Consider the following 22,092-nt stretch of genomic DNA (forward strand, 5'->3'; position numbering starts at 1 on the left):
ATGAATTAGTAAATAATATGTATTGTACAAAAAAAAAGCACATTAAAAAAATTATATCATTTAAGCAATTCAGTAGTCACAAAAATAGAATTCATAATTGAATATGCTTAAAAAAATCAACTCTTTATAAAAAGTTGAACACATGCAATTCGTCTGAGTCTGGTAACATTTGCCTGAATATATATATGGCTTAGCTGGATGAGTTAACTTTCATTCCTCTCTTGCATGAAGTGCTGGCACTCCAATAAAATATAGCAAATGGTGAGATGTGTGGTGCATTTTTCACATATGTGAATCATCAGTCCTAAGTAAATAAAAATGTTTAAGATGACAGTGATCTCAGTGGAGCTACCTACCAGAAACAACTTCATCTCTTCTACATTAACTAGACTGCCGATGCTTAATTTCAGACTTAATCTTGTGCAGTTTGCTTGTCAGTGCTTCCTGCCATGATGACTGACATAGAGTAATTAGCTTTAATCTTATAAGCTGTCTGAAGTCTGTATATGGCACTATCAAATAGTATATCGAGAAAAGTATGAGCTGATCTAACAGCTGCAATCACATTTCCTGTAATTCCAACGTGGCTGGGAATCCAGGATGACTGAACATCAAAATTAAGGATCTTCATTTTGTACAACAATTATAAAACCTCACAAAGCGCTACAGAGGAGATGGCCTATAAAGAACTCAATGAGTCTGTGTAAATTATACACATTTAGTAGTATTTTTCTTTGCTATGCACAAGCACAGCATATTGAATGGCATGCAACTCTGCTGTGTAATTACTTCAGTTAAGTGGGATATAATAATGTCAGGAAATAATTATATGACAAGAAATCATAGTGGATTGCTCTGTGTGCATTAAACAATTGCAAGTAAGCAGATGATGGAATACGAGATTCCTTTAGTTGACATAGTGGGAGATTACAGGATGAAATGCAAACCTGCCATGGAGTAATGCCTTTATCTTTGGTGCAGGTAATGTTATTAACATTACCTGAACAATTGAAGAAGATAATGTGCTTCCACAATTTCTTTAACATTCATGCCAAAGAGATATGAGGTAGTCTGACATATGTGATATTGAGCTTCTCAATGCAGAGAAAAGTAGTCCAGGTAGGATGCTCCAGAAGAGGCTTTATTTGTAGGGCACAGTTAAGAGAGAAATGTTTTTGTCAAAACACTAGAAGAGGTTCATTTGCTTCAACATAAAGACTTTGAATGGACGATATGCGAAAAGTAACAGTAACTATTCATATACCTTGATGATGGTTAGGATCCAACTATCGGCATGTATTCTCCTTTGCAGAACTGTAAACCTGGGACTCATAATCAAGCTCTGTACAAGTGCACGAAAACGATGGCACAGAGAATATTGATAACTCATTCTGTAGAGGATAGTGGGAAGAACATTCAATGCTTTTTTACGTTTGTCCCTATGTAGATGAATATATGTAAAGAATGTTAGCTTTCTGTCACAGATAAGTCCCAAGAACTTGGCATCTTGTGCTACTGGAATAATACTTTGTCCCATTCTTAAATCAAGATCTGAGCGAAGAATGCATTTTCGTCAGAAGTATACAGAGACAGTTATTTCTGCTGTAAATCTGAACCCATTACAAAGAGCCCATGAAGAGACTCAATTAATTTATTGTTGAAGTTGTCTTTCATTTCCCTTCATATTGCAGGAGTGATAGAAAATTGTGAAGAGTTGGACATACTGTGGGAAGAAGTTGTTTAGTGATTGAATTAACTCTGGTGGCAAAGGGTGCCACAATTAACATAGAGCCTTGAGGAACACCTTCTTCTTGAAGATAATGTGCTTCCCATTCAGACTTGGAAGACTCAGCTGGACAAAATTTTTAATAAAAATAGGAAAATCCCCCCCCCCCCCCTCATTTTAATATATCATATCTCCAGGCTGTGTCGTAAGCTTTTTCCATGTCAAAGAAGACTGAAATCACATGTCGTTTAGAAAAGCATCTCTTATACATGTGTGGATCAAACGTCCAGTGTTGATCAGTTTCTATGAAAGCGACATTGCGTATTAGAAAGAAGTTATAATACGCAATGTGGCTGTAGATACCAAAGAAGCCTTCCATTTACCTTTTTCTCCCATATCTTACAAAGGAAGCTGTTCAGAGTGATAGTTTGATAATTATTTGCTTGTGTTGGATCCTTTCTAGGTTTTGGGATGACAATTGACTTATGCCAATCAGCCAGAAACTCTTCCTCTGAGTATTGTGTTGTTATAGTAAGAGAACCAAATCCATGGAAGATATTTTATCATCTCATCATAGAATGTCATCAGTTCCTACTGCACTGTCATGACAGATTAGAAGAGCTCTTTTATTGCCTCCTTAATAAAAGGCCAATTATATGGTTTCAGTGAATTAGTAGAAATGTTTAGCTGCTGTTTCTCTTGTTGCTTTTTCAGTATTAAAAATCCAGGAGGATAGAAGCTGTTGCTGGGATTCTAGCATAATTATCTCCCAAAGTATCTACAATAGCTTTAAGATCAGCAACAACACTTCCAAGGTAGACAAATGATGCATTCTGTATTTACCTTTAATTTTTGGGATTTTATATCATACAATTTTTGCATTGATTGTTTGAATATTCAAAGATGTAAATTGGATCCAAGATTCTTTTGATTCTCATATCTCACATAACATGCTTTGACCCAAGCACGTTTAAAGACTATTAGATTTGATGTGGTGGTATCTATGAATTATACCTCATGCTCTGTTTAGACCTTATTTGGCTACTTAACATTCTGGATTCCACCACAGCTTTGGTAAGAGTGGAAATTGAGATGATGTTTTTGCAGCAGCTGCTTCCTTGACAAACGATCTGTAGTACTTCACTACTTCATTGATAGGTGTTTGACTGACTGCTTCAGCATTAAATTTTGCAAGATGCTAAAAAGTATTAGCTGAACAAACCCATGGGAAGACTTTGGCAAGAACATGGAAAATAAATATCAAGAATATAGTAAGATATTCTGGAGGTTGTTGAAAAAGCTCAGAAATGGAAGAAACAGTGCTGTGAAAGGAATTAGAGATGATAAAGGTGACATGAAAACTAGAGAAAAAGATATCCTTGATGTATGGAGTAATTACTTTGAAAAATTGCTAAATGAAACAATCAGTGACAGCACAGTGGTAAAAAATACTCAACAGGCATGCAATCAGGATATTACATATTCCATACTTGAAGTAGAAAAAGCCATCAAAAGTCTGAAATGTGGAAAGGCAGCTGGAGCAGATGATATTCGACCAGAAACACTTAAGTGTGGAGGTATAAAAGTCTTGCAGTGGCTGCATTGCATAGTTCAGAAGGCCTGGACAGAGGGACAAATCCCAGATGATTGGAGTACAGCTCGCATAGTACCCGTATATAAACTTTAATCAGTGTTTCTGGTAAAATTTATGTAAGTATACTTGAGAAACAGTTGAGAAGGATTGTAGAAGGGAAGCTTGGTGAGCAAGCTAGATACAGGCCAAATAGAGGCTGTCAGGATCATATTTTCGCTTTATGACAGATAGTTGAGAAATCATGGGAATATAGCAAAGATCTGAATTTAAGTTTTGTAGATCTGGAAAAAGCATATGACAAGGTGCCGAGAGGAAAGCTATTCAAAACGTTACAGTTGTATGGTGTCAATGAGGCATTATATCAAGCATTACTTACTTAGTCTTTATTTGAGTTGTAAGGCAGCAGTTAGAATTGAAGGAAGTGCAGGAAGATGGTTTAATGTTAAATCTGGTGGTGTTGACAAGGATGTACATTATTCCTGCTGTTATTCATTATCTATATTGATCACATTATGAAGGAAAGTGGTATTAAACCCGATATCAAAATTGGAGATGTTAATCTCAGATCTTTACTTTGCACAGATGATGTTATACTTCTAAATAAATTCAGTACAAGTCTGCAAGATTTCCTGACTAAATTGAAGAACTATTGTAATAAATTTGGTATGAAAATCAGAAATAACAAGACAATGAAAATCAGCAGAAACATTGAAAATATCAATTGCATTGTGAATGTAGAACAAGTAAAACATTTCAGCTACTTAGGCACAAGTTTTAGTGAAGATGATAAATTGAATATGGAAATACAACAAAATCCACAAAGCTGGAATGGTAGAAAGTCAACTAAATAAATTTATATAGAATAAAGAGAAATTAGTCAAACCACTAAATTAGCTGTATACAAGACGGTGTCAAGCCAATTTTAACTTATGGATCTGAGAGCTGGGTTAGAAATAAAATACTTGACCAAAGACCATTGACCACAGATATGAGAGTCCTGAGAAAGATTAGAAGCATGAACAGATGGCATCAATGGCAATATCATATTAAAAATGAGAATATTAGGAAAGAGCTTGACATTGTTAGCATCCAGGAGCGTGTTAGCAGAGCTAATCTCAGGTGGTATGGTCACTTAAACAGAATGGGAGGAAAGATTAGCGAAACAAGTGTTCTTTGCCAGGTTGGCCAGAAAAAGAGGAAGACCAAGATATAGGTGGTTTGATACAGTAAAAAGTGCCTTAGAAGGCAGAAATATAAGATCTAATAATGTTGGAGTCTTGACAGGTAACAGATTGATTTGGAGGAAAATTATAGATAGGAATATCTATCATATCTTGTACACCCCTCGAGGGTACATGTCAGGAATTCGATGATGATGCTAAAAAGTATTCTAATCATCATGGTTCATTTAATTCATGGGCATCTGTGTAGGAGAATATGTGAAGACATAGTGAGTGCAAATAACAGTTATTACTTCCATAGATGTTCTCTACAACATCCGAAATGAACAGTGGAAAACTTTCAGAGGAGCATACCGTAAGGAGCATACAATATGAGTGAATAGGCATATGGGAAAAAAAAGGTATGGTCTCAATTTTTAAGAAAGGAGAAATTGTGATAGTCAACAATCCACTCAGTGATACAATCTAGTCGACTCATGTTGGTACTACCATTAAAGTTACCCATTAGAAGTATGAGCTGAGGCAGTTATAACATAAGATTATAAAGTTCCATCTCATTTAATTTAGAACCTATGAGTAAATATATTGAACATACTGTAGTAAGAAATCCCACTGGTATGCGAATTGCTAATTCTTCCAGAGTAGTATTAAGCTGGACATTTTGGAAAGGAGCATGATTTCCCATTGGGATAGCTGCATCACCATGAGCTAGACCATCTCTAGTCCTCTCCTTATGAACAACAGTAAAATATCTTCAATTTTGATCTTCATAGGCTTTTAAATATGTTTCCTGCAGACATAATGGTTGTTTCTGCAGCTGAACTCCAATATCATCAATATTATTGTGAAACCTATGAAAGTTTCATTGTAGAAAATTTCCTATTGTTTTGGCTTCTGAAATTTCCGAGAGGTCAAGGGCTTACCTATGTCAGGCTTATATTTATCTACGGATTTAAGAAAGTATGGATGGTCAGTGTCCATCTCTTCTTCTGGAAAAAAAAATGTTATCTGATGTGTCAGGATCATTTGGTGAGTTTAGTTTGCTTTCAGTGAATAGAAGTGTCCATTTTTTCTATGGAGGTATCTTGTGGTTAATCTTTAAGTGAAATCTTCCTTGTCATAATTTTCTTGACAGATGTGTCTTTCAAATACAATCATTTTCGGACTTGTTCCAGGGATGAGACCATAATTAGTTCAACTCATGCTCTTCACATTGAAGCATGCACAATCATAAAGTTTAGGTATGGGGAATTTATCAGATGATGGAATAGATGTATCTGTTTTGAGTTTCTATTGATATTTTCTTAACTGTTATCTCTTCTCAGCATAAGAAAATTTCAGGATAAGTGTGGTGGCTAGCTTCCTATTTGTATCCTAATATGATATATGACATATAAAAATATTTTGGGAAAATTTGGAGAAAAGAGCAAAGCTAATAATAATGGCAAATATCTGTTGGATTTCTGCTCAGGACATGGACTGGTTATTACTAACACCATGTTCCAACATAAAAATGTGCACAAATTCACTTGGAGAGAAGAGGCTAGGAATAAGAAAAGTCTCATTGACTATGTTATTGTTGATAGTGATGTTTTCTCCCTGGTGCAGGACACCAGAGTGTACAGAGGATTTGAAATTGGAAGTGATCACTATTTAGTCTTGAGCTGGATAAAATTGAATTTCGTATTGAAAAGAATAACATGTAAGAAAGTTTTAAAGCGAATAAAAGTTGAGCAGCTCTCAGATGTGAACTGTAGACTAAAATACAGAAATATTATTGAAAAGAAAATGAAAGAGTTTGAGAACAGGAATCAAACCTTGGAGATTCAGTGGCAAACTCTGAAGGAAACATTGATTGATTCTGCCAGAGACGCATGTGGTGAGGTTGTGTGCAAGGATAAAAAAATCAGAACTCCCTGGTGGACACAGGAAGTTAAAGAGGCAGTGAAGAAAAAGAAGAAAGTATATCAAAAGTTCCTGGCAAATAAGTCAGCTTTTACTCTTAGAGAATACAGAGACAAATGTAAGAAAGCTAAACAGTGTGTAAAACTGGCTAAACAAAAGTCATGGGAGGACTTTGGCAAGAATATAGAAAATAAATATCAAGAAGGTGGCAAAATATTCTGGAGGTTGTTGAAGAAACTTAGGAATGGAGGAAAGAGTGCTGTAAAAGGAATTAGAGATGATAAAGGTGAAATGAAAACAGGAGAAAAAGATATCCTTGAAGTATGGAGTAATTACTTTGAAAAACTGCTAAATGAAACAAGCAGTGATGACAGCACAGTGATAAAAAAACACTGACCAGGCATGCACTCAGGAATACATATCCATACTAGAAGTAGAAAAAGCCATCAAAGGCTTGAAATGTGGAAAGGCAGCAGGGGTAGATGATATTCGACCAGAAATGCTGAAGTGTGGGGGTATAAGAGTCTTACAGTGGCTGCACTGCATAGTTCAGAAAGCCTGGGCAGAGGGACGAATTCCCAATGATTGGAGTAGAGCTCTCATAGTACCCATATATAAAAAGGGAAATAAAACTGAATGTGAGAATTACAGAGGTATTTCCCTACTGAGTGTTCCTGGCAAGATCTATGCAAGTATACTTGAGAAACGGTTGAGAAGAATTGTGGAAGAAAAGCTTGGTGAAGAACAAGCTGGATTCAGGCCAAATAGAGGCTGTCAGGATCAGATCTTCACTTTACGACAAATAGTCGAGAAAGCATGGGAATATAACAAAGATCTGTATTTAAGTTTTGTCGATTTGGAAAAGGCATATGACAAGGTGCCAAGAGAGAAGCTATTCAATACGCTGCAGTTATATGGTGTCAATGGGGCATTATATCAAGCAATACTTAGTCTTTATTTGAGTTGTGAGTCAGCAGTTAGAATTGAAGGAAGTACAGGAAGATGGTTTAATGTTAAATCTGGTGTGAGACAAGGATGTACATTATCCCCTCTGTTATTCATTATCTATATGGATCACATTATGAAGGAATGTGGTATTAAACCTGATATCAAAATTGGAGATGTTAATGTCAGCTCTTTGCTTTATGCGGATGATGTTATACTTCTAAATAAATCCGCTACAAGTCTGCAAGATTCTCTGACTAAATTGAATAGCTGTTGTAATAGGTATGGTATGAAGGTCAGCAATAAAAAGACAAAGACAATGAAAATAGGCAGAATCATTGAAAATGTCAACTGTGTTGTGAATGGAGAACCTGTGGAACAAGTAAAACATTTCAGCTACTTAGGCACAATTTTTACTGAAGATGGCAAACTAAATATAGAAATAGACAACAGAATCAGCAAAGCTGGTATCGTGGGAAGTCAATTGAATAAATTCATATGGAATAAGAAAGAAATTAGTCGGAACACTAAATTAGCTGTATACAAGACAGTGTTCAAACCAATTTTGACTTATGGATCTGAGAGCTGGGTCAGAAGTAAAACACTTGACCAAAGACTAGAGACTGCAGATATGAGAGTCCTGAGAAAGATTAGAGGCGTGAACAGATGGCATCAATGGCAATATCATATTAAAAATGAGGATATTGGGAAAGAACTTGACATTGTCAGCATCCAGGAATGCGTTAGCAGAGCTAATCTCAGATGGTATGGTCACTTAAATAGAATGGGAGAGGAAAGATTAGCAAAACAAGTGTTCTCTGCCAGGTTGGCAGGAAAACAACCCAGAGGAAGACCAAGATATAGGTGGATTGATACTGTACAAAGTGCCTTAGACGATAGAAATATAAGATCTGATAATGTTGGAGTCTTGACAAGTAACAGACTGATTTGGAGGAAAATTGTAGACAGAAAGTTAGTAATGATGTAATTTTTTTTCATGTAGTACTGTCATATCCTGTACACCCCTTGAGGGTACATGGCAGGAATTTGATGATGATGATGATATGATATATTTTGTTTTGATTTTATGTTTTGTATTTTTTTAGTGTATTTTTCCATCCTTCCTCTTCTGGAATACAAGTAATTAGGCTGGATGATCATCCTTGCATTTGACACCTTTAGCTTTCTTTCAGGTTTATTATCATGCTTTTTTACTACCACATCATAGAGTTATGACATGTAATTTGAGTATGTCATATATCTAACATTCAAACATAGCATCTCAGGGAATTAGGGATGTACAGTGTAATAGAACAATTGAAATAACCTGCTTTTACAGATGTTGGAGGTTTAGGTGTATGAAAAGTGAGGATGAAGTTTCTTATCGGAAGAAGGTGACTATCTCTATGTATTGGTATGTGCCTCATACCAGTCACTCTGTGATTTTTAAGGTCTGAATATATTTCCTCATGTGGATCATTAAGGAATCCCATTCTGATATCACTCATCTAGAAAAATTTTGATTTATGAGGTGTTACTGTAATTAGTATGTTGCACTGAGTAATTTTTCTGAATGGTGTTGATATGATGTTTTCATGAAAATATTACTATATAGTGGTTTTAAAACTGTTCTGGGAGATCCCGGCAGTCCTTCTAAACTGTTTTGAATAAAGAAGGGTGACATTTTCCCTATTTGCTTTTCACCTGTTGCATCGAAATACTAGTTCATTTGTACTGTTGTCACATGTCTTTTTTTTTTTACTACTGTAATCAAGTGACATATCTATGATATCAGTACTTGGTTGGACCTAGTGAAGGCACCTGAAAAATAAAAGGAGGAGCATGCCAGGGCTACCCTGGAGACTTTACCAGCATTGCAGCAAGCTTGGGTCATAACCCTGGATAATGGAGTTAGAGACTTACTGCAACACTGTTGAACCTTGCAGGGAAGCCCACTAACTAACTAATCTTGGCTAGACCATTCAAGACAGCCCATCTTCCCAAATCAGATGCCAAAGCAGTGCAAGACTATCATATCTCCCTTTCTTGGGTGTCCACAGGTCGCACTGGACAGCAAACATGGCAGAAGGGCATTGGATCCCTGTGATGGTAGTCTGGAAGATAGGATAGCATAAGAGACTCAAGAGAAATAGAGTGGAGAATACAGTGACCAGTGGTGTGCACCACTGGTCACTTTAAATATTGTAGAATCACTTCCTATCATACACAATTTTTCCATATCTTTTGCTCAGCCATCCTGTTATCCAAACTAGTAATTTATAATCCAGTCCCTTACTCTTCATCTTATTCAAAAACTTTCCAATCTGAATCCTGTCAAAAGTTTAGCAAAGTCTAAATGTTTTTTGGTGTGTCTGTCCCCACCCCCGTCTAATTCTTCTCCTTCTGCAGCTTATCCAACTTAAGTAGGATCACTGTTTTTAATGAATCTCCTTCACATCCTCCTGTCTCAGGCTATAACTACATCCAAGTTATTCATCCTCAAGTCCTCCCCCACCAGCTTACTCCACCTCTTCTTTGGCTGCCTGTGCTTCCTCTTCCTCTTCCTCTGCACATCCATCTGCATGACCTTTCTTCCCACATACTCATCCTCCCTTCCCCCCTTGTCTAATTCAGCTGTCATATTATAAAAAAATGCAAACAAGTTACTCAAACATGACTAACCCTTAGTATATCCATGCTCTTCAATGCAAATTATAGATTTTCTGTCAATCCATTTCTGAATGCTATCTCTTATCAACTTTTTCAAAATTTTCACACTCCAGAAGTACTGAGTTAGACACATCAGTCTCTGCACCACCTTTGTGCAATGGGATTATTCTTTTAACTCCTGTGGAACTTTTTCTATGCTGAGACTGAAATTATATACCTAGGTCATAATAAAAACCAGAGAGTTTGGCTGAATACACTTTTAGCATTCTTGTTGTCATCCCATTAGTTACTATTGTCGAATTCATTTTCATTTATGCAACAGCTCTAGTACCTCTTCCTCATGCATCTGAGTTTCTTCTTCCAATATAGAATTAGCTTTGAGCTCAGTGTTGCATACACCATGTTGATAGCTTTTAGCAAAATGGGCACTCATTAGTTGAATAATGTCTTCTGCATCTAACATCAACATTGGCAAGAGTTACTCTTTCACATTCTTTCTTTTACTTGCAATGTAAATATAGGATTCCTTCTTTTGTGTAGTCTTAACTTGCAGAGCCAGTTTCTTTTCATACTCATACTTAGCTTTCTGTACGATCATTGTTACTCTTCTGGCCTATGCCTTATTTTCATAACTGACATCATCATTGTGTACATAATATTTCTTCCACATAATCTTTTTTTCTTAATACTCTGTCTTGCTTAATAAGATTGCACATCCATTTCACTCCCATCCTGTTTATTCTTCAAACTCCAGGGATGCATTCTGATATTGCATTGTTGTTGTACTTTTAAATACTTTGTATGCACTGCCAATATCCTTCCCATCTAGCAATTGATACCATGGGATTGAACTTAGTATTCTTCTCATTTGGTCATAATTTCTTGTTCTCAAGTTCAGCTTAGCCTTTTCTAAATGGATTATCCATTCACTTTGCTACTCCCCAGATTAGTACAGCATGATCACTGTCACCAACCACAGATTTTGTGACCACAATGCAACTCATTGTATGTATGTCTTTAATTATCCAAACATTGAATAATGTTCATATAGTTAAAATCACACAAGATAATTTAGAATTCGGTACCCATTAGGTTTATTTGGCATTGCATTTTATTGTCACTAACAGCTGATCCACTAGGTCTTTAACAAAATTTCACCATCTATTTGATCTTAGTAGACTTCACCTTACATCAAATAGCTCAAACTTACTGCTACATGAAAAACTGTTTCAACTGCATGTCGTAGCAAATACCCTCAAACTCACTGCTACTTGGAAAATTGTTAATAATATTGTAGTCATAGCTGTCTGTCTACCTTTCCTCATGGGCTCACTTTAGTGAGTACGGGCATGGCAAACCCGAGGTACCTGATGCTGGATCATGCCTTACTTCATACAATATACATCTGTTATATTATCTGTAGACTGGTCACCTCCCCTTCTTTCTTCTTTTCTTGCTCCTTACCCCCAATGCTATTAGAGTATTCGAGGGCTATGGGTGAATCTTTCCTATCTTGCTATGTCATTTTGCCTATTGCAGCCACCGAAGGGGTTAAGCTAGCCCCAATAGGTGCCAATCCCAAGCCCGGATAAATGGTGAGGGTTGACGTCAGGAATGGCATCCAGTCATAAAATTTCACTGCCAGCTCTAGCTATGATCAAATGAGTCAAAAAGAAAGTGATACAAGGGCTAGGGCGTATCCCTTAAGCGACACGGAGCCACATCGCCCTACAACTGCAAGAAGTGGATGAGGGCTACCGCATCAAGGGTGAGTGTGGTTAAAGAAGCAAGCCCAGCAAGTGGAGAGAATGTTGCGAGTGGGAACGTTAAATGTTGGAAGCATAACTGGAAGGGGAAGCGAGGTGGCAGACATGATGAGGAAAAATGAAGTTGGAGACAAGGCGGAAGGTGGAAAAGGCAAGGAACTAGGAGATGAGTATAAAGTGTTCTACTTTGGTGCGAATAAAGAAGGAAGAAATGGTGTTGGAATTGTGGTGTGTGGCAGAATGAAGGGTGAAGTACTGGAAGTAGGTAGGAGGAATGACAGGATCATGCAAATGAAACTGGGTCTTGGAGAGGAGCATCTGGTCGTCTTATGTGTATGTGCCCCCACAAGTTGGCTGTACAGCAGAAGAGAAAGATGAATTCTGGAATGTGCTAGATGAAGAAATGAGATGGTGATTGTAGGAGGCAGTGGCGCACCCAGAGGGGGGACCAAGGGCACCCCCCAAAGAAAAGGAAAAAACGCTAGAAAAATTTCCAAACATCTTTTCCTAATTAAAATTCATTTTTTTTTAATTTATGTTGTGTGCTACTTATGAATTAGCAATCACTGTAGATGCTCAGTTATAGGTCGTATGCGATGTGTAGTGTGTATTCGCAAAACGTCTACTCAACTTGCCCCCTACCTTAAAGGTTAAATCCTGAGCGCTCAGCCCCCTCCAAGATTAAATCCTGAGTGCGCCACTGGTAGGAGGAGACGTGAACAGACACATAGGGAGACAGAAATAGGGACTGTGAAAGGGTGCATGGTGGCCATGGAGTGGGAATGATGAACCAGGAAGGAGAGAGGATTTTGGACTTTGCAATAGCATTTGATCTGGCAATTGTGAACTCCTTTTTCTGTAAGAAGGAAGAGCATTTGATAACATTTAGAAATGGCAACAACAGTTCACAGATTGACTACATTTTGACTAGAAGAAAACATCTTAAGGCACAAATTGTAAGGTATTCCCAACAGATCAAATGGCACAGCAACACCAACTACTGTGCACAGACTTTAAAATAAAGTCGAAGATAAGAACCTTTGGAAGCCATGGTAGGAAGTCAATTAAATAGTTTTGCTTAAAAGAAGAGAGTGTGAGGAACCGTTTTAGGGAGAGGGTGTAAGAGAGGATGTCGGATGTACTAGAAAGTGCGAAAGATTAGTGGAGACATAATTCAAAAGAAATTCTAAGCTGTGCAATTGAGGTGCTTAGTGAAACATCTGGAAAGATTAGAGAGCAGATGGAGGGTTGGTGGTGGAATAATAATATGCAAGAAGCAGTGACAAGTAAGAGGGAGGCAAAGCAGAAGTGGGACAAGTCAAGAGTGGAAGTGGATAGAGAGGAGTACAGAGAGAAAAAAAAGCGAGAAGCCAAGAGAGTTGTTGCACAGGCAAAGGCCATGGCATATCAAGACCTTTATGATCAATTAGAAACAAAGGAAGGACAGAGAAAGATTTATCGATTGGCAAAATGTAGAAATAAAGCATCAAAGGACATCATACATGTGAGGCAGATCAAAGACTCTTGCAGAAGGGTATTAAGGAGGGATGTGGATATAAGAAACAGATGGAGAATATACTTTGAAGAGCTTTTGAATGAAGAAAATGCAAGGACTCACAGAGAAGATGGAGAGCCTTATGAGGTAATGGTGCAGAACATTAGTAGAGTGGAAGTGAAGGATGAAGAATGGAAAATCGGTGGGCCCTGATAGGATCCGAGTGGAGATATGGAAGGCACTGGGGGAAGAGGGAATTGACCTGCTGTGGGACCTGTTAATAAAAGTTTGTCAACAGGAAAATATACCCGATGAATGGAGGGAAAGTACTCTTGTGTCCATCTATAAGAGTAAAGGGGATGCACAAGACTATAAGAATTACAGAGGAATAAAGTTGATGTCCCACACAATGAAAATCCTAGAGCGGGTTCTTGATGGAAGACTGAGGAAGGAGGTGGAGATTGCAAAGGAGCAATTTGGCTTCGTGCCTGGTCAATCGACGACAGATGCTATCTTTGAGTTACGACAGATGATGGAAAACTTTCGAGAGAAGCAACAGGAGCTACATCTGGTATTTATTGATCTGGAGAAAGCGTATGATAGCGTGCCAAGGCAAGAGGTCTGGAGGTGTCTGAGGGAGAAGAAGGTACTGGAGAAATATGTCAGGCTGGTGCAGGAGATGTACAGAAATGTGAAGACAAGAGTTCAGATCTGCCTGGGAGAGACAGGAAGTTTTCCAGTGACAGTTGGCTTGCATCAAGGGTCAGCATTAAGTCTGTTCCTGTTTAATATTGTGATGGAGGTGGTGACGGAGGAGGTGAGAGAAGATTCGCCTTGGACTATGTTGTATGCAGATGACATCTGCTGTGTGCAGAATTGCAGAATCAAGAGAAGAAGTAGCAACTAAACTGGAAAGTTGGAGGAAAGTACTGGAAGAGAGAGGTATGAGACTGAGCAGAAATAAGACAAAGTGGATGTCAGCCAGAGACAGATCTGCAGCTGGAAGGAAATGTCATCAGGAAGGTCAGTGACTTTAGATACTTAGGTTCAACAATGAAAGAGGATGGTGAGGCTGAGAAGGAAGTGGGATGCAGGATACAAGCAGGATGGAGGAACTGGAGAGAGATGGCTGGAGTGCTATGCGATAAGAAGGTGCCGATCAATCTAAAACGCAAATTCTACAGGACAGTAGTGAGACCAGCTATGACGTATGCTATGGAAACTGTGGCCCTGAGGAAAAATAACATCAGCAGGATGGAGGTAGCAGAGATGAGAATGCTTAGGTGGATGTGCGGTATGACCAGAAAGGATCATCTGAGAAATGACTATCTAAGGGGAACAGTAAAAGTTATGAACTTAGGAGCAAAGATACAGGAGGCAAGGTTGAGATGGTTAGGTCATGTGATGAGGATGGAGGAAGAGTATATGGGAAGGAAGGTCATGTAGATGGATTGTGCAGGGGAGGTGGAAGCACAGGTGGCCAAAGAACAGATGGTGGTGGAAGAGGACTTGAGGATGAAGAACTTGGATGTGGCTACAGCCCAAGACAGGAGGTTGTGGAGGAGACTCAGTACAAACAGCGACCCTACTTAAGTGGGAAAAGCTACAGAAGAAGAAGAAGCTGTCTGTCTACCTTACATGGACTCAAATGATTAGCATCACTCTACCTCCTCTCCTATCTTTCCTATTCATTCTAAAAATACTGTATCATTTACTCTCAATACCAGTTAATACTTCTGCCTCCGAGAGCCAGGATTGAAAAGAACAGAATTGCAAAATCAGAAAAGAAAGAGAGATATCAATTCTGGTTTGAATAAATGATTTGTCTGTTGAATTCACTTGTATAAGATAAGAAATGACTACTGGAAGAAGGGAGAGTGAAGAGGAAGGAAACAAAAATAGTATATTACACACATATGATAACACAGAATGAAGAAGGATTATGATAGTAAATGATTTAATTCATAGGCTATACAGAAAAGATGGTCGTGAGTTTTTGGAGATGTGGAGTGAAGGAAGAAGGGATTTATACTGGTTTCCATTACTTAAGGAACAAAGAGAAAAATCATAATAACTCAAAAAATGTATGATAAATTTTTATGCAATTCAGTGAAAAGCAGAATGATATGAGATGTGGACCACCAACAAAAATTATAAATAAAGATATTAATTCAGTAACAAATAGTTACGTGAAGACAAGAGATCAAAATGAGATTACCAAAGTGCTACAGCAAGGAATGTGGTCATTCCTCACAGCAATACAGTGCCCACAATAACATTTCATACTGTTTATAATGGTGTCTAGGAGCTCAGTTGGTAATAACAACCATTGGCCATTGTTCTCAAGGTTTTGGGGAACAGGATGAGAGCAGAAACATGCTCACCTGGAACATTCTAGACATGCTCAATAGGATTAAGGTTGCAAGACCTGGCTGGCCAAACCATAAACAACCAACTTTTCTTGAAAATACTGGATCACAAGATTTGCCCGATATGAACATTATCATCTTGTTGGATAAATGTTTCTGCTATTGCATCCATATATGGATTAACATAGGGGTCCAGGACCTCATTTTATAATTTGAAGAATTCATGGTTCTGTTAGGAAGCACATACAGGTCAGTGCATCCATCGTATGAGATGCCTCCTCAATCATCGCACTAACTCCACCATAAGTGTCCCTTTCATGGATATTAGAGGGATCATAACATGTCCCAGATCAGAGCATGCATGGTATCACTTTGTAGAACATCAGGATCCATCTGTAAACAATACCAGCCCCATTGGTCTTGGGTTCAGTTGATGTTGAGTTTGACCTATTTCATACGTTTTCTCCTGTGGAGTGAGGATAAGTGCATGCAGACTACTAGTTGTCCAGCATAGAGACCACCTTTGTGAAGCCTTCTGCACACAGTGGAAGCAGATACCAATGCTCCTGTAGCAAACAGAAGGTCAGATTGTAGCTGATTTGGAATATCACACCTGTATCAGTGAGCATATAATCAGCTGCTATATACTATAACTGCACTGGGTGACAGACAGAAATGTCCGTCATCCAGTGCAGTTATACTTTGTGGCCTTCTTTCACTGTATCTCCAGGGTTCTATTTGTGACTGTTGGGGTTAATTCCCCATCCTGTGAAACATGGAATGACTCCCATGCAACCACCTGACCTCCGCCTGACTTTGGCTAGCCTCTCATATTAAGATTGCTGGTCACCTGAATTCATTGATTAAATGATGTCTTGCAGTCATATTCAGGAATTTTGCTGTCATGAAATGCCTCATTCTCACTGCAAACATGAAACGGAAAACCACTCCAAAACACTTGTTTTTATGCCCTGGCTCATTTGCATATACTGCTAACACTACCATAACCAGACTCAGTGTCCCTTTTTACATAATGTTCCTGACTTGTATGTGCACCCCCACAACACACACACCAAGTTATTGTAATTTTTCTTATAGTTTCTTAATTTATGGAAACCATTGTGTATAAGAGGAACAGTCTGCAGCTGAATGTGTTTGTATCAGGAGTAAAAACTATTTACTGGTATGAGACCTAATAGGAGAGTCAGGAAACTAAATTATGATTGGAGGTATGTAAAATATCATATTTGTATCATTGATACAAATATGATCAATAATGGAAGTGTTATGATGAAAAGATGATAGTGTACTCATATGGTTTGGACTTATTAAGTATGTGTAAAGATGTCATAAATGAAGCAGTAGATATGAACAGGAATCTGAGAATTGTCCAATTGGGTCATGCACACTACAGAGGAGAGTATACAAAAATGGAACAAAGGGATTGAGTTCATTACATTAGTAAATACATTGTGGCCTCAAATTGTTTGGATTAATCATGAGAATGAGCTGCAAAAAAATGTGATGCAAGAAGTGAGGTCAGTGGTCAGAGCATTGTTATCAGAAGAGATAGCTCTGGCTCTGTGAGTTAGTGTTTTTAGGATACCATATTGTTGATCTGGATAATGGTATGATTATTTGTGCAAATATCCCCCAGAATGTGTTGGTTTTCTATAAACAGAAAAAGATAATGAACAATCAGGAAAGCATTAGTGTATCTAAGAAGGGTAGAAGTTATTAGCTTCCTGTTCCATTGTGAAGTGGATTTTAGGGTGTTGGCTATTTAAATGCACTAGTGTCAGGAATGGAAATTCACTTTGCAGTGGAACAGGGAACTAATGACTGTATGCCCATTTCTTTTACAAATTTATAAAAAAAATTAATAATGATTAATGAATTTAATAAAAAAATATTAAAAAAAACATTTATGAATCATATACTGAAGCTCTTGATAAGTGCAGTGTTAATATTTCAGATTTTAGAAACAGCAAATTGGTGCATTGAAAATGAGCAAGTTCTGGTAGAGAGATAAGAGTATCCTGATTGTTGGTTGATGGCTGTTTGTATTAGATGTTGATGGATTTAGCTTTTGATAGCATGACTGAATGTGTAGCTTAATGTGCAGGTTAACTCTTGCTAGGCAAATAACAGAAGTGAGAGAAAGTTATGAGAATAAGAGAAGGGAGAACCAGGAAAAAGAGGGAAGTTCATCCCCAGATTTACATTCCCAATATATCCTCTTCACTATTGCTATCATTCTTCCATCTGTACCTACTCTCTCTTCAATACTTGCCACATTCACTTCTTTGGGATAGCATCATTAGCTTTCTCCAGATCCAAAAAATCAAATGGAGTTCTTTATTCTCAATAACCATCTTGTGAAATATTTGTCCTAAAGAAGTTCGAGGTTATATCGTAGTGTGTAGTGTTCGTGCAAGCTCCTGATAAGATAAGTATTATTTTCAGTTATCGTTGATAAAATTAGTTAATATTGCGTAGTTTTGTTTGCCTTGCGTATTTTAGTGCGTCTGTTTGTGTGTTTTTGGTGTGTATAACTTATTATTTGATAAAACACGTTGCAATAATTATGGCACCTGTACGAAGGAAAATGGCGGCCAGTAATGATGGTTCACCATCATTATCAAAGAACAGTGGTATAAAAGAAATGAGTCAGTGTACTAGCTGTGAAATGTATGCTTTACGGAGTGCAGTCGGAGTGTGGATAGATGATAATAAAGGATTGAATGTATGTAGAAAATGTAGGGAGAATGAGGAATTGAAATGTATTTCGGATCGTGAGTGTGATAATTTTGTCAACCTTCAGAATGAAGAAAATAGCGATATGACAAGAAACGGCAAGGTTGTACATGAAAATTATGAGAGTGTGAATGATAGTATGAATAGTTTCTCAGAGAATAAAAAAGATGAGATAGATGCATTGAATGAGATCGCGTTGTTGAATGGTGCGATAGAAAGGGCAAAACAGCAGCTAGAGTGCATGAACAAAAGTCGACTGAATGAACCAACCAATAATAAAAGGTATGACAGGAAAAATAGGCGTATGAATGTGAACATGAACAAAATGAAGGATAGAGTGCTGTATGGAGACTCGTTAGTATGAGGTGTGTTAGTGGAGGATTTGACAAAATCGTACCAACCTGGTGCGACCATAAAGGATGTAACTGAGTCTATTAGAGAGCAAAAGGAAAGGGTGAAAGAAATGATTGTTGTGGCAGGTATGAATGATTTGAAAGGAGATAAAATGGAAATGATAGAAGACCTGAATGAATTATTTGAGGTAGCAAAAGAAAAGAGTGAGAGAGTTAGAATGATTAGTCTTTTGCCACGGTATGACAGTGAAATGTTTAAAAGGAGGGCCATAATTGCGAATGACTTTATGCTTGGGTTATGTATGACGAGTGGTGTGGAATTTGTGGACGTGTGGAGTGAGTTTGATGGGCGAAAGGATCTATATAAGATGGATGGCTTGCATTTGAATGGTTATGGTGTAAGAAGACTTGAGAAAGTGTTGCTGAATGTAGTGGATGTGCAAATTCAGGGAAACTAGATTCGTTAAGGGGGGGGGGGGAGTAGATATACAGTCCTTAGGGAGGCAGTTGAATGTAAGAATGAATATAATATGCTAGAGCAAATAAGGACAACAAACCAGAGTGGGATAGTTAATATAAGGCATCAAGGTAGGGTTGGGGCTAATGGGGGTCTTAAATTCATGTACACTAATACTAGGAGTATTAGGAACAAGAAGGAAGAGTTTTTGGCCATGGTTGGCACTTCCAGACCACAGGTTATTGGTATTAGTGAAACATGGCTGACTGTAGATGATATAACTAGTGGGATTGAATGTGATGGGTATAGTGTGTTCAGCAATGACAGAAAGAATAAAATGGGGGGAGGAGTATTGTTGATGATAGCTGATGAGCTACAGCCAAGGAGAATAGAAGTTGAATTGCAGGATAGAGAAAAGAGCACATTTGAGGCCATTTGGTGTGAGATTGCGGCTAGCAGAACTAAATATACAATTGGGTGCTGCTATAGACCAGGTGATGGAAAAGATGGTGGTGACAGTATGCACAAGCAAATAGAAGAAATGAGTGGAAGGAGGGTGATTATTATGGGAGATTTCAACTATGGTCGCATTGATTGGAGTGAGGAGAGGACACACGGGAGGAAGGAATTGGATTTTATGCGGTTATTAAGGGATAACTATCTGCGACAGCATGTAATGGAAAATACTAGGGGTCAGAGAGTGCTTGACCTAGTAATTACATCTGAGGATTTGGCTGTAACAAATATGACCACATTGCCACCAATCGGTGAGAGTGATCATAGAGTCTTGACTTGGGAGGCGGCTAAAGCTGTAGAATTTTAAATTAAGACAGGGTACATGTGGAATTATCGGGCTGGAAAGTATGACAACTACGGAGTTTGATTGGCTCAGTGCCATGGCATGTACAACTGCAAGGACTAGAAGTTGATAGTGCATGGGAGGTGGTTAAGAAGTGCTTGCATGAAGCAATGGCTGACTGTATACCTAGAGTCCGAATAATAAATCAAGTAGGGGTTAAATGGATGAATAACACCATTAAGCTTGAGCTGCAAAAAAAGAAACAACTATGGAGGGAATTTAAGGAGAAAGGTGACCGGCAGGCACATGAACGGTATAAAGCGCAGGCCAGAAGGGTGACGAGTGTGGTAAGAAAAGCAAAAAAGGATTATGAAAGAACATTGGCCATGCAGGCTAAAGAGAATCCTAAACAGTTTTTTAGATATGTAGCAACTAAAAGGAAAAATGTACATGGCAGAATGATTTTAAAGAATGCTGATGGTAGGGAGGTAACTGAATCAGTTGAGATAGCCGAGTTACTGAGTTAGCACTTTGCAAAAATATATCATCCAGGTGGTGACATTGCAGAAACGAATAAAACAGTAGATTATACGGGAATAGTCTATTGAATAACCTCAATGTCAATACATCTGTGGGGTTGGATGGTATACCAGCTCGTGTTGTACGAGAAGCAGCTAATGAATTGTCAGTACACTTGACCATTTTGTTTAATTTGAGTCTTGGGTCTGGGTTAGTCCCGAGCTGGTGGAAGGAGTGGAAAATAGTTCCACTGCATAAAGGTGGTTCCAAGACCGCTGTTGTAAATTACCGACCGATTAACATATCAGGAATCATTGTCAAAGTCTTAGAGAAATTAGTCAAGAAAAGAATACAGGATTGGATAGATGAAAATGGGATATTGTATGGGGGACAACATGGTTTTGTGAAGGGTAGGTCATGCCTCAGTAACTTGCTCACGTTTTATAACACAGTGACAGCTGAACTGGATAGGGGTAATGGGTTTACAGTGATACTACTGGACCTTGCCAAGGCCTTTGACAGGATACCACATGGAACCCTAATCAGTAAACTGGAGCAGATGGGGATAGATATAGGGTTGGTAAGATGGATAGGAGGGTGGTTGAAGGAGAGATACCAGAGAGTGGTTTATTCAGGGGTGGAGTCAAAAAGACGTCTTGTGACTAGTGGAGTGCCGGAGGGCTCTGTTCTTGGACCACTGCTTTTCAATTTGTTCATCAATGATATTGGAAAGGATTTGAGAGGAAGTGTTCACTTGTTTGCTGATGATGCAAAGTTGGGTAGAGCAATTGTGACTGCACAGGATGTCAAAATTTTACAGGATGATTTGGATAGTTTGGAGGACTGGGCTAGGAAAAATGGATGTCAGTTTAATGTGGCAAAGTGTAAGGTTATGCACTTTGGGGTGAAAAGAATAGCTGCAGTATATCGCATTGGTGGAACCATACTCCAGGAGATTGATGAGGCCAGGGATTTGGGAGTGTTGGTGGATAGGGAGTTGAAGTTTAGGGGGCACATTGCAAAAGTAACTAAAACAGCTCACCAAATCACTTGGCTTCTGAAAAATACTTTAACATGCAGAGACGAACAAGTTGTTGTTCCTCTGTATCGAGCCTTGATAAGACCCCATCTGGACTACTGTGCCCAGTTATGGGCACCAGGGTTTCTTCGTGATGGGGAGGAAGTGGAGAGGGTCCAGAGACGAGTGACCAAGATGATAGCAGGTCTGTGGAATGAACCTTATGAGAATAGGTTGAAGATTTGTGGGTTGCAGAAATTGGACGATAGGTGAAGGAGGGGTGATATGATTGAGACATTCAAATTACTGAAGGGTTTTTATAAGATTGATCCAGAAGATATTTTTGAAAATATGACTGGTGGTGGGAGGACTAGGGGCCATGCATGGAAGCTGGGCAAGAGCGTGGTTGACAAGGGTGTTAGAGCTAGGTTTTTTACTTGGAGAGTGGTGAATGAGTGGAATAAGCTTCCAGAGTCTGTTGTGGGTGCTACGACCGTGAATGAGTTCAAGGCAAGATATGATAGATACTGTGTGAATG

The 22,092-nt window shown here is 38.4% G+C and overlaps 1 protein-coding gene across 1 annotated transcript in view; it reads left to right on the top strand.

Annotated features, from left to right (window-relative positions):
- LOC150102416 (muscle-specific protein 300 kDa-like) overlaps positions 1 to 22,092 on the top strand; it is a 1,203,500-nt gene that overhangs the window by 1,178,144 nt on the left and 3,264 nt on the right. The gene's annotated exons all lie outside the window — the stretch shown is intronic.

Source organism: Typopeltis vanoorti, chromosome 10, assembly GCF_054136105.1.
Source record: "Typopeltis vanoorti isolate ZY-2024b chromosome 10, IOZ_Tvanoo_1.0, whole genome shotgun sequence".
NCBI lineage: Eukaryota > Metazoa > Arthropoda > Arachnida > Uropygi > Thelyphonidae > Typopeltis > Typopeltis vanoorti.